The sequence below is a fragment of the Trachurus trachurus genome (assembly GCF_905171665.1).
Source record: "Trachurus trachurus genome assembly, chromosome: 7".
In the NCBI taxonomy this organism is placed as follows: domain Eukaryota; kingdom Metazoa; phylum Chordata; class Actinopteri; order Carangiformes; family Carangidae; genus Trachurus; species Trachurus trachurus.
Window position 1 is genome coordinate 25,647,966 of NC_139901.1, and position 15,880 is coordinate 25,663,845.

Sequence of the window (15,880 nt, forward strand, 5' to 3'; positions counted from 1 at the left end):
TGATTACATGGTTATCCTCTGACCAGAGCACTGCCTCTCCTGCATAGCAAATCAGGCCGACGGCAGGGGAGAGATGCCGGCCTGTTATTTAATCATCATGCACCATCATCTCAGACTCCTTCTTGTGGGATCAGAGCAGTCCATGAAAAACGTCTGATTGCATTCGTTTTCTCTCTCTTTTCCTTTTTTTTTTTTTTTTTTTGAGGGTTTCAATATGTAGCTGCGTGCACGTGGCTCACAACAAGATCATATCCGGATAAAAACAAGAAGTAAACACACCTCCTTATTGAGGCAGGATCAATAAGAAGGGCTGCTCCTTTCATATATGTCTCCCCCGCCCCAACCCCCCCTCCCCAAAAAACAGGTGAAACACATGTGTATTCCCTTGCAAGACAACAGCGGGGAATACTCATGAGTCTTCTTCTAAAAGCAAGAGGTGCTCTGAAGATGCACCGATCCTCTTGCTCGGTGCCTCCTGCTTTGAGTTTCTTCCAAATTTCTCTTTAATCCCTCCCTTGAGTCCTTCCCATCTGACTGTCTGTCTGTCTGTCTGTCTTGTTGCCTTTACCTGCATCTCCTCTTGCCTTCCCTCCTGTCTGCCTCCCCATGTGCCCATCTATACCTGCCTCCCCGTCTGCTGCTCATCATTAGACAACCCCCCCCCCCCTCCCGCTTGCTGTTGTCTGATGAAACCTACCACAAGGGAAACGACGCAAAGAGCGCAGAGGGGGGATGTACAAAGTCTGATGGGTTCAGGATTCAAAGAGCCAAAGCAAAGTTGAGTGAAACTCCATCTTTGCTCTCTGCCGATCGAGCCCGCCCGCCCGCCCGCCTATTGATGGAGTTCTCAAAGGGGGAGTTGCTCTAATTGCGGAGTGAATGAGGTGGCCCCGGAGAATGGTTGATTAGGAGGCTGCTGAATGCCCCAGGGAAATGGGTCACCTCCAGCCTGGCGCGGGCCGCCCGCTTTTCCAGTGCAGGGAGAAAGTCAATTACACGCCACAGGCAATGGGGCCTGGTGGCACAGAGGCAGCGGGGCTGCGGTGGGTACAATACAGCAGCAGGGGGCGGCGGAATTGAGACGCGTAAAGGCAGAAATGGGAGACGGGAGACGGCAGCATGGAGGACATGCAGCAAGAGGGAGAGGAGAGAGAGAGACGGGCACTATGATGGCAATTTAAAGAAGAGAGACTGAGATGCAGGAGATGTGAAGTAGTAAACAGCATGCTGCTCATTTTTCTGCACATATAGTGTAGGCGAGGTCACGTTTTGAATTAGAGCGCAGGAGGAGCCTGAATAAAAAACGCTTGAAATTAAAACCTTGGCCGTCAATGATGAGAAGATGCAAATGATTTTATGATGAAAACACAAATATTGTCGGAGGATGGAGTGATTGAAAATGTCGACTGTTTCTTCTTGTGTGTGTGTGTGTGTGTGTGTGTGTGTGTTTGTGTGCTCTTTGTTTCCATTTCCCTTTGTCACAATTTCAGATTTGTCATTTCCATGATATACTGTAGGCTACATTTGTATAAACACGTAAGAGCAAGATCAATACAACACCTTTTCCACCTGAGCCATGCAGCACAACTTTGACATATTCAGAGACTTTGGGGGAATTGATCACTGCTCCGATGTGCACATTGAAAATGCCCATAAAAACAGGTAAATGGAAACACAGCAATATGATTGGATGACATGCAGTGCATTTATTCCCCTAAAACCACTCTTTTGACAGTCTTACTCCATCTACAGAATATTATAGTAGATAATGGAAACATACTTTGATTCTCATGCGCCGCAGCACAATTTGTTTTTGACATTTACTTATAATTTTCCTCAGCAGATTGAAACTTATGTGGCTTTTTCTCGTCTCCACGTCTCTACTGACATGGAAACACTGGAAAAGCAGCAAAGAAAGACGTCATTCGTGACACAGCAGCTTAGAGTCAACAGAAACGAACATATTCCCCCAGGCTATACGACGACGTCCACGCTCACTCCTGATTGGCTGCTGCGTGTTCACTTCAGTCTATAGACTAAAACATTTAGTTGAAGATGACTCAAAAGTATTACGCAAAGCCAACAGCGTCAGTGGGAAGCTGATAAACAGAGAGCGTCGGCTCAGCCAGGAAAAACAAACGAGAGCAGGACAGAGAAGTTTCAGCGAGGTCGACTGAGCCATCATGAGTCGACAGGTACAGGTGAGAGCAGCCATGCAGGTAAACACAGCACTGGATCTCCAAACTGAGCTGCATGGGCAAAGTTTTGACCTGTGTCTCAACCCTGACTTTGACCTGTGTGATTTTAAGGGGTCGGCACCTTCCCGCTGACAGTTGACCCACATATTTTCCGGGTCATTAGACAGGCGTGAAAGGAGGATCACTCGGGTCAAACTGCGCTGTGGCATCAACCTGGGGTGAAGCTGAACTCCCGAGGTCCGCTACAGGACAGCAACCTGCCGGTGACCCCGCGGGGCCCAGTGGGAGCACGGCTCACCAGGAACCACACCGGCTTTATGGCAAAACCAGAGGAAACGGCTCCGCTCATAAATGAGAAAGCATGCAATCCAACCCCAGTTAAGTTCACATGCTACAGGACGTGAGCAGAAGGAGATCTGATTCTCACACGCTGGCATCTAGAAAGGTTAAAGTCCAGGTTTCTATGAAATTCACTGTCGATAGATATTCATAATCCCCAGAGGACGGATCCAAATGTTTCTCCCTGAACCCCTGACTGTCCTGTTAGCCCCATAATCAGGCCAAAGTGACATCTTGCACACAATATCCCAATATATATTCAAACTGAAGTTCCTCCAACTCCTATTAACCCCCATGTTACAGCTGACGGGGTGAAAGTTGAGAGCTGAGGATCTGCCATGAGAGGAATCTCCTCCATACGTAAAATAAGCTCATTCACGGTCAATTAAACTGCTTTGAATTTCTTAAAATATTAGAGATAATTAAGAGTTGCATTAATTGCTGTAATCTTATTCCTCTTTGTGCATGTTTAACCTTGCTGCTGCTGCAGACTTCACATTAATCTGACACTCTTCACTCCAGCCTTGTGTTGACAGTGGAACAGAAATCTTTGTAACCACAGTCACAAGTTCCCCAGAGGATAGATCATCTCCACTCTGATGATCCACCAGCTCATCTTCTGTCTCCTTCACGCTGACTTTGACATTTCAGCCTCACCACTGGGTCCTGCTCAAAAGAACGGAAATTGTTAATACGTTGCCTGTTTTCGTATAAATGGGATGCGTGCAACTTTTTTTTTTCGAGCCTCCAGGCTTTCTTGTTTGGTTTCTTTTTTGCGAATAATCGCAAGGTGTTTTATTAAAGCAAAAGAAAATGAAATTTGCAAAGAGATTTTATTGTTTCTAACAATAGCAGTGAAAAGGCTGCAGAGCTTGTAAATTAAACATTGAAATATGAACTACTCATTTCATGGATATCAGTCAAATGATATTTATTTCATAAACTGTGGATTTAATTTTGAAGAGGTGGAAAAATGTTTTTGTGAGTTTAATTTTTCAAGTTGACTGACTGATGAGCATAAACCTATGTACAAATGGATGGACAGATCATTAAGGCCAAACAATATCAGAGCCGTAACATCTTTCACAATTGCGGCTTTGCACGGTTTCACTTTCCACTCAGTGAAATGTTTTCCAATAAACATGTTTGTTGAAACACTGAGTTCTGCTTCAAAGACGCTGGTGAGTTAAAGTCACAGACTCCAGGGGGAAACAACTTCAAATGGATGAAGAAGCAGTTAAAAACTGAAAGCAAAAAAAGAAAGAAGAGAAAATATATGTTTGGCAAGACAGAAAACATCGTGGAGAGGCGACAGACCTCCCACGACAGAGTGAGTCACAGCGGAGGGGGAAAAAGAAAATACACACACAATGTAACAAATAAGAACATGTCGGAAAGAGTTTCTGGGGGCTGATGATGAGCGCATGGGAAAAAATGAGCAAGAAAAAAAAATACTACCTCGACCTATCTTTAATCTGTTGTTGTTGTAAACAGGCACTTTTTTTTATTATTCCCATCTAAATATCATCAGAAACATTGAGGGATTCCCCAGAGTGGATTCAGTCAATGTCACAGCTGCAGTCAGGGTTGAGCTGAAGCTCTTACGGTTTGTTGCCGCTCAATAAAGAGCTTCAAGGTTAACACACAAAGTTTTGTAAATTTAAGTGAAAAGCTAAAACATAGTGTGTGTGTGTGTGTGTGGATGTGTGTGTTTTTAAAGCAGTGTTTTGTTGACGAGTGTTTTCATTAACCATCTCTCAAATGCTGAGATGACAAAACTGTGCCATCAAAATTCCTGTGTGTTTGTTTCCGTTCTTTTTTTTTTTCAGGGGGAGGATGGGCGGACTGGACCGGGAGCTGGTGACAAAAGGGAGGAGGGGGGGGAGTGACAGAGTTAGCAGGGCGGCTGTGCTCAGACTGGGTGATGCAAATAGCCCCGCTGTTGCCTTCCCCCGCTGCCCGCCCGCCTGCCAGCCAGCCAGCCGCTCTTTCATAATCTCTGTTGACAAAACAGAGGCACACGGCCCTGGTCTGGCCTTGTAAACTCACACCAGCGACATGACGAGAGCTGCAGCTGCTTCACTTCGACGACTCGCACACACACACACACACACACACACCAGCCTGCACTGGTTCACACTGGTAGAAACTGGCTCCCAGTTTGATGTCTGATGATCAGACTGGTGCACGATCTTACAACGTCTGCTGATTTAAGTCGGGTATAAAAACAACATCATTCATTGTCTAATGAATAATATACAGTAAGAGAGCCATCTGGGTGGGTTCATTTATTATTTTATCAGCCTGTGTTTTGACTGATTTTTATATTTAATCATTTTCCCATCTGATATGTTGGTGCTCATTTACCAACCATTAACCTTTAACCAACATGATTAAAATATAGTATATATAACAATTAGTGTCTGTATGCAAATACGTGGGGGTTAAAGTGGACAAGAACAATCTGTGTGTTTAAACACACATAGATTAGATGATGTTCCTTTTAATTTGATTGTTGAAGAAGAGTTTATCAGCTCCGTGTGTCGGATAAAAACAGCCGAGGAGCAGCAGAATCAGTTCTTGACCCGAGTCGGACTGGCATGAAACGTGAAAATGAAACAAACAGACCAGGTCGTCGACTACATCAGCCCACGTAATGGACATGGCATGTCCACTGGCTTTTTATTCTGGAGTCGCAGCGTGTCGACATGCAGTGGGATCAGTACGCTGTGCTGGCTATAAACTATCAGACCCCACGGCAGAGTGAATATCCACTCAGATGGTGCTGATATTATTTTTACTATTTCAAGTATCAATCAGTCTAAACTGTTAGTTAAGGAGTTAATTAAGAACAATCACTTATAATCAGTTATTTCATCTTTGTTTTTGAGTTAGTTTGACTTGGGGCCACAATGTCAACTTATCTTTTTGACATTTCTTACGTTTGAAGTCTCAAAGTTGTTGCAGATTGATTTCCTGCTGATAGACTAATTGATTAATCAAGTAATTGTTTCAAATCCATCCTGTGGTCTGGGCGAGGGTTTGGTCTGGTGCCTCAGCTTCCACTACCACATGAATTAGAGCTGAGTTTAAAAACACAACTGATTTCACATCCATCTCAAATCAACCAAATGGAAACAGAAGCCAAAAAAAAAAAAAAAAAAAATCACGTGATTTACTGAACATGTCATCACGTTTCATAATGACTACTACGACGGTAAGAGTCATAGCTTCTCTCTAACCGAGTGTGCACAGAATGGTGCCTTTGACTTTTTTATTCATGTACCAGATGTTTTCTAATGCAGTTGCTCAACTTTTGAACTGATGATTCAACCAGGAGAGTTTTACGCTGATTCAAGCTTAAGTGGCATCATCTCCGCAGAGAACTGGATGGGATTTAAAAAACGTTTTAGGATCCCCGAACAGCAGAAACATCTTCATACACTATGCAGATGTTTTCCTGTGGTTTCTCTGTCTGGACGGCACTTATACAATACAACAACAGCAGCAGCAGCAGCAGCAGCAGCACGTCTGCAGAGGCATGCATGTGAACGAAAGAGAGAGTGTGGTTTCGACTGGGTATATTTGTATTTGTGTGTGTGTGTGTGTGTGTGTGTGTGTTGTTGTTGTCGTCACCTGCGGACAGGGGTAAAAGATGAATGTTATCTCTCAGCCTCTGTGGCAGGTAGAGCATAAAGAATAATTTGACTTCTCCTCTTGTCCCCATCTTGTCTTCCCACTCTTCATTTTCTCATCTGCCTGCAAATCAGTCGCTCAACCCCCCCTCCTTCCCCTTTGTTTCCCTCCCCTCTTGTTGCTGCCACCTACCACCACACTCTCTCTCTCTCTCTCTCGTCTCCTTAAACTATTCCATCTCCTCAAAATCCAGAATCCAAAAACCTCAAATACAAAACACCTCCATAAAACATTTTGCTTTGGAAAACACACACACTGTTCTCTGCGTTCAGGTCAGGAGGATGTTGCAAGAATGTGGCAATAACAAGAAACTGTCTGTGGCAAACTGCTCAACCTAAACCCAGCAGGCCGTTACCATGCCAACCATATGGGATGGATGTTAGCCCACCTTGTTACGGAGCCTAGGTGATGGACGATCAGATCAGATCAGTTCAGATCAGACCCCCCCCACCTCCTCTTTCCCCCTTCACTCTGGGGGGCGTGGTCCTCTGTGGGATGGTCAACGGAGTCTGGAGAGGAGGAGAAGAGAAGAGAGAAAAAAAGAAAAAGTTTAACCATCATGCTCAACAGTGCACGTTCATTATGGTGTTATTAATGAATAACAAGCAGCATTATTAATCAGAGGCCTGAAGACACATGCACAGGAAGCTGCATTAACGGCTTAATGAGCAGCAGGAACTGTGAGGGGGCCGTGCAGCGTCGCTATATGAAAACCTTTGTCTTCATTACGGGTGCAGCGTGTACAGAGCAAACATATCGTGGCTCCTGTGCATTTGCATTAACACACAGATCACTGCCAGAGCCAGACCAGCCACACACACACACACACACACACACGCACACACACACACACATACACACTGTACAAAAAGGGATGTTGAGACACAAGTTTTACAGGAAACCAAACGGTTGTTACCAGAAAGTGACGACATGCAGCGTGAGATCCACGGTTCAGCCATTCATTCGCTCTATGTTTGGTAAAGTAAAACAAAAAGTGCTTTCACGTCTTTTTGCACTAAAATGTGCACTCCAGAGCCGTACGACGGAGATTTAAACGTCAAAGCCTTTATTGGCAAACATCTCTCAAGCTTTATAGACTCGGAGCAAGAGTACGAAAACAGACTATTAGGCTGAATCATCGCTCTAATCCCAAAAGCACATAATAGGCTAATTTGTGTCCATTTAGATACTGATAAGAAGCAATTTATGTGTGTGCGTGCGTGCGTGCTTGTGTGTGTGTGTGTGTGTGTGTGTGTGTGTGTGTGTGTTTTGGACACGCCGAGTTGTTGTAGTATAGTTCAAGTGTTCTGTCTGAACAATCATAAGAGAGTATCCTGTGGGGGGGGGGGTAAAGAGTGCGTAACCATGGAGAATGCTGGGCGTTACCATGACACCCTGTCATCAGTGAAGCACGCCGCCAGGATGTCTCATGTTCAGCTATCACTGTGCCTCATTGTGTGTGTGTATGTGTGTGTGTGCGTATGTGTGTGTGTGTGTGTGTGTGTGTGTGTGTGTGTGTGTGTGTGTGTGTGTGTGTGTGTGTGTGTGTGTGTGTGTGTGTGTGTGTGTGTGTGTGTGTAGAGGAGATAGAAAGTAGGTTTTCTTTCATTATTATAAAGAGGATGTGTGAGAGTGTCGTCGTGTCAGAGCGCACGTTTCTCAGCTCACAGATTTGAGTGTGTGGTTCACCTCATGCCTAGCGTGCCTCGGTTGTGTATATTTACACGTGTGTGTGAGTGTGTGTATGTGTGAGTATGTGTGTGTGTGTATGTGTATGAGCAGCGCGTACCTGTGCACTTTTCACCGTCAGCAACCTGACCGCTGGCTGCACCCATGATTGGGAGCAGATGGGGGCTGATGGTGTGTGTGTGTGTGTGTGTGTGTTTGTGTGTTAGGAGGAAGGGGAAGGAGGAGGAGGGGTGCATGCTCTAGTTTAGATGATGTATGGACTCTCACACACCAACAAAGACCCTCCTTCGACCAATGTGTTTCCTATTAATTGAAAGGGGAGAAAAATAGAGCCGGCGAGCGACTGCTTAAGCAGGAAGAATTAATAGCTCAGCTGTGACAAAGAGTCACAGACTCTGCGGCTTCGTGCACGAGTTGGTGAGAAAAAAACAAAACAAAGTCAAAGCTCTGCGGCGTCCACGAGCACGGACAAGAAGAGACCTTTCAGTGCGATCATTAGAGCTCCGTGTGCTCACTTTGACACGTCTGTGAAAACCTGGGTTCACACCGGCGCCGAAGCCTTAAAGGGATATATGGCAAATTGGCCCATTGCCATAATCGCTGTAGTCATAGCAGTAGGTTCGTTACCTTTATTTGACGGTGCAACGTATTTTTAGAACGGCGGAGCAGAGCTGCTAGCTGCTCAGAGCACCGCGCTATGAGATAATAACAGAACGTTATGAGACAGAGTTGTTTTAGAGGTAAATGCAGAGACTTCTTGCTGAAAAACTGCCCCTGACAGAACGCGCATCAGAATAGATACTTTTAGAATAGGTACTTTATTGTCATTCAAAATACACAGTGTGCATAGAACGAAATTTCGTTTCACTGACTCTCAGCGCCAAACATCAGCGGTTTTGCATGAATTTACCAACTCCGTCTCGTAACGTTCTGTTATTATCTCATAGCGTGGTGAATGTGCAGGTCACAACTTGTCCACAAGAGCGTTTTGGAGTTGTTGGATTGTGTATTTGATGAGTTTGATGAGGAAAACCAAGAAATCCCATGAGCCTCCCAAGCGTAGCTCTGAGCAGCTCGCAGCTCTGCTCTGCTGTTCTAAAAATAGCTTGCACCGACAATTAAAGGTAACAAATCTACTGCTATGACTATAGGGGTTATGGCAATGGACCAATTTGCCAAAATGTTGAACTATCCCTTTAAATATGAAAGCAAAGTAAATGGAGAAATCCTGAGCTCTCAGTCGCCGAGGTCCTTTTCACAGTCGGCTCTCCACCTCTCTCCTGCCACACACTCACGTCTGTTCATTCCCTCACACTACTCAACAACTCCTCATCTGAGATCTAAATAAGCCGTCGCCCCCTTCACCGTATGAAATGTTTGTGCTCTTGTATTTCATCAGGGCACTTGAGCAACACAATAAACATCTTAAATAGCAGCGTCCTCCACTTGTTGAAGCTACCAGGGCTAAAGATTCAATACAGACGCAGCCAGAGTTCGCAGAGACCTTTTAACATTGTGAATGCGTTATAGATACTAAATGATCTCAATGACGACGGTGTCAGATTCATCTCAAGGGTCGGTTTATTGTTTCCTCCTCCTTTCATGTGACATGAATCAAGGTTTGCTCGGCCTCTTTGTTCAAAATCACCTGAAAACTCATCATACCTTTGTTAAAGCTGCTCTTTTGTGTTTGTTTCTCTCATCAGTCGGGGCCTTGAACTGAAAAAAATACAAACTACACAGAGGAAGCTTTTTGCTCTGGTTTCAAACTAGTGACCTCAATCGATCTGTCCTCTTGACGACAGTGGACCGGCTCGCGTTGACCTCCACATATACAACTGCGCTGTATGTTCACGGCACTTTCACTGAGACCTCTGCTCCGTGTAGTCAGGTGTTTCTGTGAATCCCTACGAGCGGAGCCACGTGTTCACTCGGCGGAAACGTATGTAAGAGTACGAAGGACAGGGAAGTTTCTCAGGCTCTGATAGTGTTGCTGACTGTCACTGTGAGGTTGCACATGGAGCAATAAAGAGCAATAACACCATAAACATGATGCATCTTCTCTCTCACACACACGCACATCCTCATTCTTCACCTTCAGCTGAACCAGGAAAAAAAGAAAAAGAAACTGACGGCCACGTGCTGATTAACTGTGTAAATATGATTAAGTGAGTGTGAGAGAGAGGTGACTTTTTTTTTCTTTTGGGTAACAAAGTCCATTTCAGTCTGACCTGGTGTGACACTAATCAGTTGAGGATCTCAGACTGTAAACTCTGAACTACTTCCTGCACAGTAAACTAATCTGCACATGTATATGTTTAAATAATAATAATAAAAAAAGACCTGACCTACAAAGGAGGCCTGTTATCAGCTCTGATATGAAACCTGCTCAGATCCATTCAGGAGTTAGACTGACCCCAGTAGAACAGGACTATATCATGGACCTGTCACTGTGAATTCGAGCGCGGACATTCAGACTGAAAACAGCTCTGGTTTAAAACTCTTAAAGGGACTACGAGGAGTTTCGGAAAGTGGAAGTGTTTTCACAGTACACTACGTTTCCCATGAGCCTCTGCGCGCACGGTGAAATTCTTGGACCGGCGAAAGACGGACGAAAGCGAAAGCATTTTGCCAAGAATGTTTTCATTGATCAAGAACGAAAGTCGGAGGTTCGAAGACGATCAGATACCGTCGTAGTTCCGACCATAATGATGCCAACTAGCGATCCGGCGGCGTTACTCCCATGACCCGCCGGGCAGCGTCCGGGAAACCAAATGCTGAGCGAGTCGACCACTAAATATAATATTAAAAATAACAATATATTTATCGAAAATGGACCCATTAACAAGTGGGTAACGTATATTCATCCACATTAATATGAGACTCTTTTATAACCAAAAGCAAACTCCTCGGGGTCTCTTTAAAGGCAACAACAAGATGGTCGCTTTATCTATCATCCCTGCAGTTGTGAGGTCAATAGTTACAATAAATTGATGAGTCCATGCTGCATCCTTCATCAGATGACTGTGTTGCAAAATATGAGGTTCAGATTTTGTACCGGACAACCGTACAGGATTATCATGTCGAGTCGAGACTCTCGGGTCAGATTTAGGTTAGTATGCTCTGAGAAGACATCACAAAAATGAGCAAATAAAAAAATAAAAAGCAAACATTAGAGAGGACACGTGATTGGTTGATGACCATTTTTAAATCGTTTTTTGTTTGAATTTGAATATACAGGTCAGGTGAGAAGGTGACAGGTGAGAGCTGGACACACCCTCTGAAAAAAAAACACTCACACTGAGCCTTTAAAAGGATCTGTGCCTTTAAGAAACATCTCGAGGAGACTCATGGAGGGTCAAATGAAATTCAAGCAGATCCACAAGTTTGTTCTTTGTGAGCTTAATTCTTTTCGCTCTCTTCACTCCTGTCTCTTCTTTTCTATAACAGGATTTTTCTCTCTATGCGTCTGTCTTCTGTAAAGACTGTGAATAAGGGAAAATTGTGTGCGCTGGCCAGCATACACAACAGCACAGTGAAGAATGCATAAAAGTACACTGTGTGTGTCTGTGTGTGTCAGTGTGTGTGTGTGTTTCTTTGAGTGACTGCTTTAGTTTTGCTTTGCCCAGTCCCCTCCAACAAATCCAGCACTCACACTGGAGTAAAATGGGAGCCGGGGCCACATCTTGGCACCTTGCCTCCCCTTAAACAAATCAGACCACAGAGGCTAATAAAAAAAACTCTGCGTCCAAAGCTCGCCTCCACAGACAAGGGGGTACCAAAGAGGGGGGAAGCCATTCTCGGCTCGGCTACCCCCGCGCCGCCGCCGTCTGAAATGAACTTGTGCGAGACAGAGCGTTGCTTTTCAGCCAGGGGACAATAAGTACCAGTCTCTCCACTGTCTTCGTCAGTCAGGCACACACACACACACACATACACACACACACCCCTTTTCTTTGCTGTTAAATAGAGCTTTGATGATATATTGTTCTTAACTAACTCTGCCTTAAAAAAAAAAAACACTTATTGAAAACAAATTGCTTCTTAGTTCAGTGACAAGAGTGAGAGTGAACTTTCCATCTTTAGACCAATTACCGCTATCATAGCGCGCAGCCTGCTGCTTCAAACTTCACACTTCAGAGAGGGGATAAGAGGGGGTGGAGGATGAAGAAAAGCAGAGGGAAAGCAAAGCATCTGGCTCAGGGCAGAAATAGGCCAGGCAGGTCTAAAAAACTAAAACTCGTCCAGCCATCCAGGGTGTGTCTGCTGTGTAGGCTGCCATCAAACGTGCATTTACATATTCAAAAAAGGAAACAGGCGTTTGCATGAGTCATCCTTTCCAAGTAGGTAGAGGAAACCAAACTCACACAGCATCACACTATACACCGGGCGCGGACGCACAACAATGAATCTGCAGGGGCAAATTGAAGTCACAGGCAGCGCACACACACACAGACACGCACACACTGATAAAAAGTGACCATAAAAAGAAAATGAAAGAAAAATTATTGTATCAGGTTTTTTTTGTAATAACAGCTCGAGGCCACATTAAAATGACTTTACGGTGCAACATCTGCTTTGAGTACAGCCTGACACTCAATGTAATAAAACAGGCTATTCTCTTCTCTGAGGATTCACTGGGTTTGAATAACACTAATATAAGACCACACTTGACTATCAAAAAAAAAAAAGAGGAGCTCTCTCAGACACCATGAGTCCTCGACATTGCTTTATTTCTGTTCATATTTTTAATTCTCCTTTACAGGTGAACGGTGCCAGCTGAGACACTTGACTGGGGTCACCTCTCATACACACTATAGAAACAAAATAAAGATACATAAAGCCAAATAATAATTTATTCATATCCACTGCTGCTACTACACCAATTCATGAGGTGCTTATACTGAGTGTGTTAAAGAGTAGAAACAACTCACAACTATTGGACGCAATGACACGATAAAGTGTCTTGAAATTCATTTGCCCCTGAGGATCAATCCTACAGACTGGAATGAGCCTGAGTTCTCCTCTAGCGCCAGCATGAGGCAGCTTTCACTGAGATATCACCACATCTACCGGATATACAGATGTTATCTAAATGCAACTATATGACAGCATCATGGTAGTTTAAAAATCATTTTGACGTTTCATTGACCTGGTACTGGGATGTATCGCTTCACGGCAACACGTCTCACGCCAACATCAACACCTCTGGCCTCGCTATAAGAAGTTAGCTCAGTATTCTCAGTATGTTTGTCAGGGCAGAGGAAGAAGTGACCAAAAAAGAGATGAAGAGAGAAGCTACATCTAGCCATGTTGTTGCTGGACTGGTAGGCTGGTTAAAGCAGAAGTGAGTGATCCGGTCGTTTTCGCTAATGCTGCGTTCCAGGCAGGCTTTTGAAATCGTAAATTACAGCTTCAAGTCACAACTTACGACTTTGTAGCGTTCCAGGCAACCCACTCGTGTTTTTCCGACCTGTTTTACCGGTGAAAGTCACTATAACGGCCACTCGTAACTTCCGACCGGTGAACTCGTACCAGATCGAACTGGTACCACTTCACGGTCGGAAAAATATGAGTTTCCTTGAACGCACCATAACAGTCCTCGTCGCTACGTCACCACATTCACGGCGTCCCTTGGCTGCACACACAGCCCTGCATGCCGTTCTCTCTCCTCATTGGATAAAAACTGTAGGATACGATAAATGTTTTCTCTTCGGCTCAGAGCAGAGCAGAGGGACTGAGAGACCCGTGTTTCAGTCCAAACACTCTATAGAAGTGATTGCTGTCGGAAGATATAACTATTTAAGACTTATATTAACACAAATATATCACTCACTTCTGCTTTAAGTCAATGCACAAATACCACTGTTTGTGAGTGGGGCCAAATTCGTGACTTGTATTTACAACGGTACAGTTTGAGCATTATGATCTTAGCATTTGCCGAAGTACGGCCGTGCAGAGCGATCATGGCTGCAGACTGTTGACTTGTTTGAAATACAAATGTCAATCCATCAATCAATCTTTTATTATTGGATTGTGTTAAATAGGACTGAGTGATTATATCAGAACAATATTGTCATTAGATTTTATAGTTTAAATAGACATTTCCCAAGCAAAAATGACTTATCACAGTTACTGATTTTATCTATGAAGAGTTTTTTTTTCTTTTTCTTTTTTAAATCACTGTGAAACATCACCGTGATTGATTTTTCAACCACACATCTTTGGTGACAACTTGAAAATACATGTCATGCTATGGAAAGTCAGATCAAAGCAGATATTAAAAGCTAATGATATGAGTTTTGGATTGTTGGATGTTCAAATTATTACTGTCTGTAAACTGCAGCACCAGTTCTTCTTCACCATCTACTTACAAGTCACTCAGTGTTGTAAAGTGAGATAAAGTGAGTTAAACCGAGCAAAAACTTAAAATTAAAATCATATGAGGATTTCAAAACAGCTTCTATGTCTTCATTCGCTTGGTGGCCATGATATATAACTTATACTGTAGTATAACACAGTGTGAGTTGTTGTTAATAGAAATAAAGGACTTGCAGGAGGACACGCTGCTCATACGGAACAGATTGTGTTGTGCTAATGATGACATATGTACAGATGGATCACAAGAACTGAAACCATTCGGTGACCTCCTCTGTACCCTGTAGGGAAATATCTGCATTTGTTACATTTTTCCTCCCATTAAGTCAGAGTTTTCCTTAATTTGTCAGTACATGATGTATTGTATATATAAACACACTGCTTATTTTTCCTCTGTCAAAACTTCACGACCGACCCTGCAATAGAAGTGCAACCTGCACCCCGAACTGTTGACACTGGGTTTGTGTGTGCGGTAAAATATCGTGTGATAGTCTTACAGTACGTACAACAGATCTCCACTGTTGAGTCATGATGAGAAGGAGCATTAGAGGGAAAAAAAAACGTACTGGACTTTAATCTTATGTTTCAGTCAAACCCTGACAAGAATATCAACAACAGCTCCTGCTACTTTACTTGAACCCGCCACGTGCTGAACATGTGTGCAGAGAGGAAAGACAGGCGAGTGGAGGGGTGGAGGGGAGGAGGGGTTGGACTGTAAAGAAGGACGGGACACATTCTTGTGTATTAAGTGATGACAGCGAAGTCACAGAGGCAACAAACAAATCGGATAAGATAAGGACAGTAAACCGCACGTGTCCTCATTTCTCACCTTCAGCTGAACCGGGAAGGAAACCAACAGTCACATGTGAATTAACTTTGTCAGTGTGTGTTTGTGTGTGTGTGTGTGTTGTGAAGAAATCTCAGGGTCAGGGTCATGCATAAAGTGCGAGGTGCATCAACCCAACAATCGAAACATGTGCGCACACAGTCATGCAGAAAAGTAGGTTAAACAAATGCCTCTTCGGAAACAATCAATTATGTAGGAGATGTGCATTATCGGGGACATAGAGGAGGATTTCTGTGAAGTAATTAACAATAACGCAGAGATACGAGAGACTGTCATATCTCGGAATGAGTAAACCGTTAAAACAATGTCGTTACGTAGAAAATAAATACAGAAAAAAGGTGGAAAAATGCTGTGAAATTGTTGTCAACTGCTTGTAGTTACTGGTGAAATGAATCAAAATTTTCTTTTAAGGGGAGGGGGTGTCGCTCTAAAGTAATTTAGCACAGGCTCACTGAGGCCTTAGGCTGTGGAGGTGGATAGTTTTCCAGACTGTTCGGGCCTAATTAGTGGAACAGGTCAATCAATAAAACAACCCCCCTCTCCTTCTCTAACCACGCCTCTGACGTTATCCTGCTGCCGCTGCAACAAACTGGTTTTCCCTCTTTTCAAAGCAGAGACAATATGCAAGACAAATACAGCAGCAGCAGCAGCAGCAGCAGCAGCAGCAGCAGCAGCAGCAATGCACTGCACGAATCACCACCACCAGTGTCAACTAAAACTGAGCGTAGTTACA

At 43.9% G+C, this 15,880-nt stretch overlaps 1 protein-coding gene across 1 annotated transcript in view; it reads right to left on the minus strand.

The window, feature by feature from the left end:
• The window catches only part of LOC310989193 (nuclear receptor coactivator 3-like), a 66,466-nt gene that overhangs the window by 24,709 nt on the left and 25,877 nt on the right, over positions 1-15,880 (minus strand). Inside the window, exon 2 of the mRNA XM_083976166.1 lies at positions 6,622-6,742. The gene's annotated coding sequence lies outside the window, so the exon portion shown is untranslated. The remainder of the gene's footprint in view (positions 1-6,621; positions 6,743-15,880) is intronic.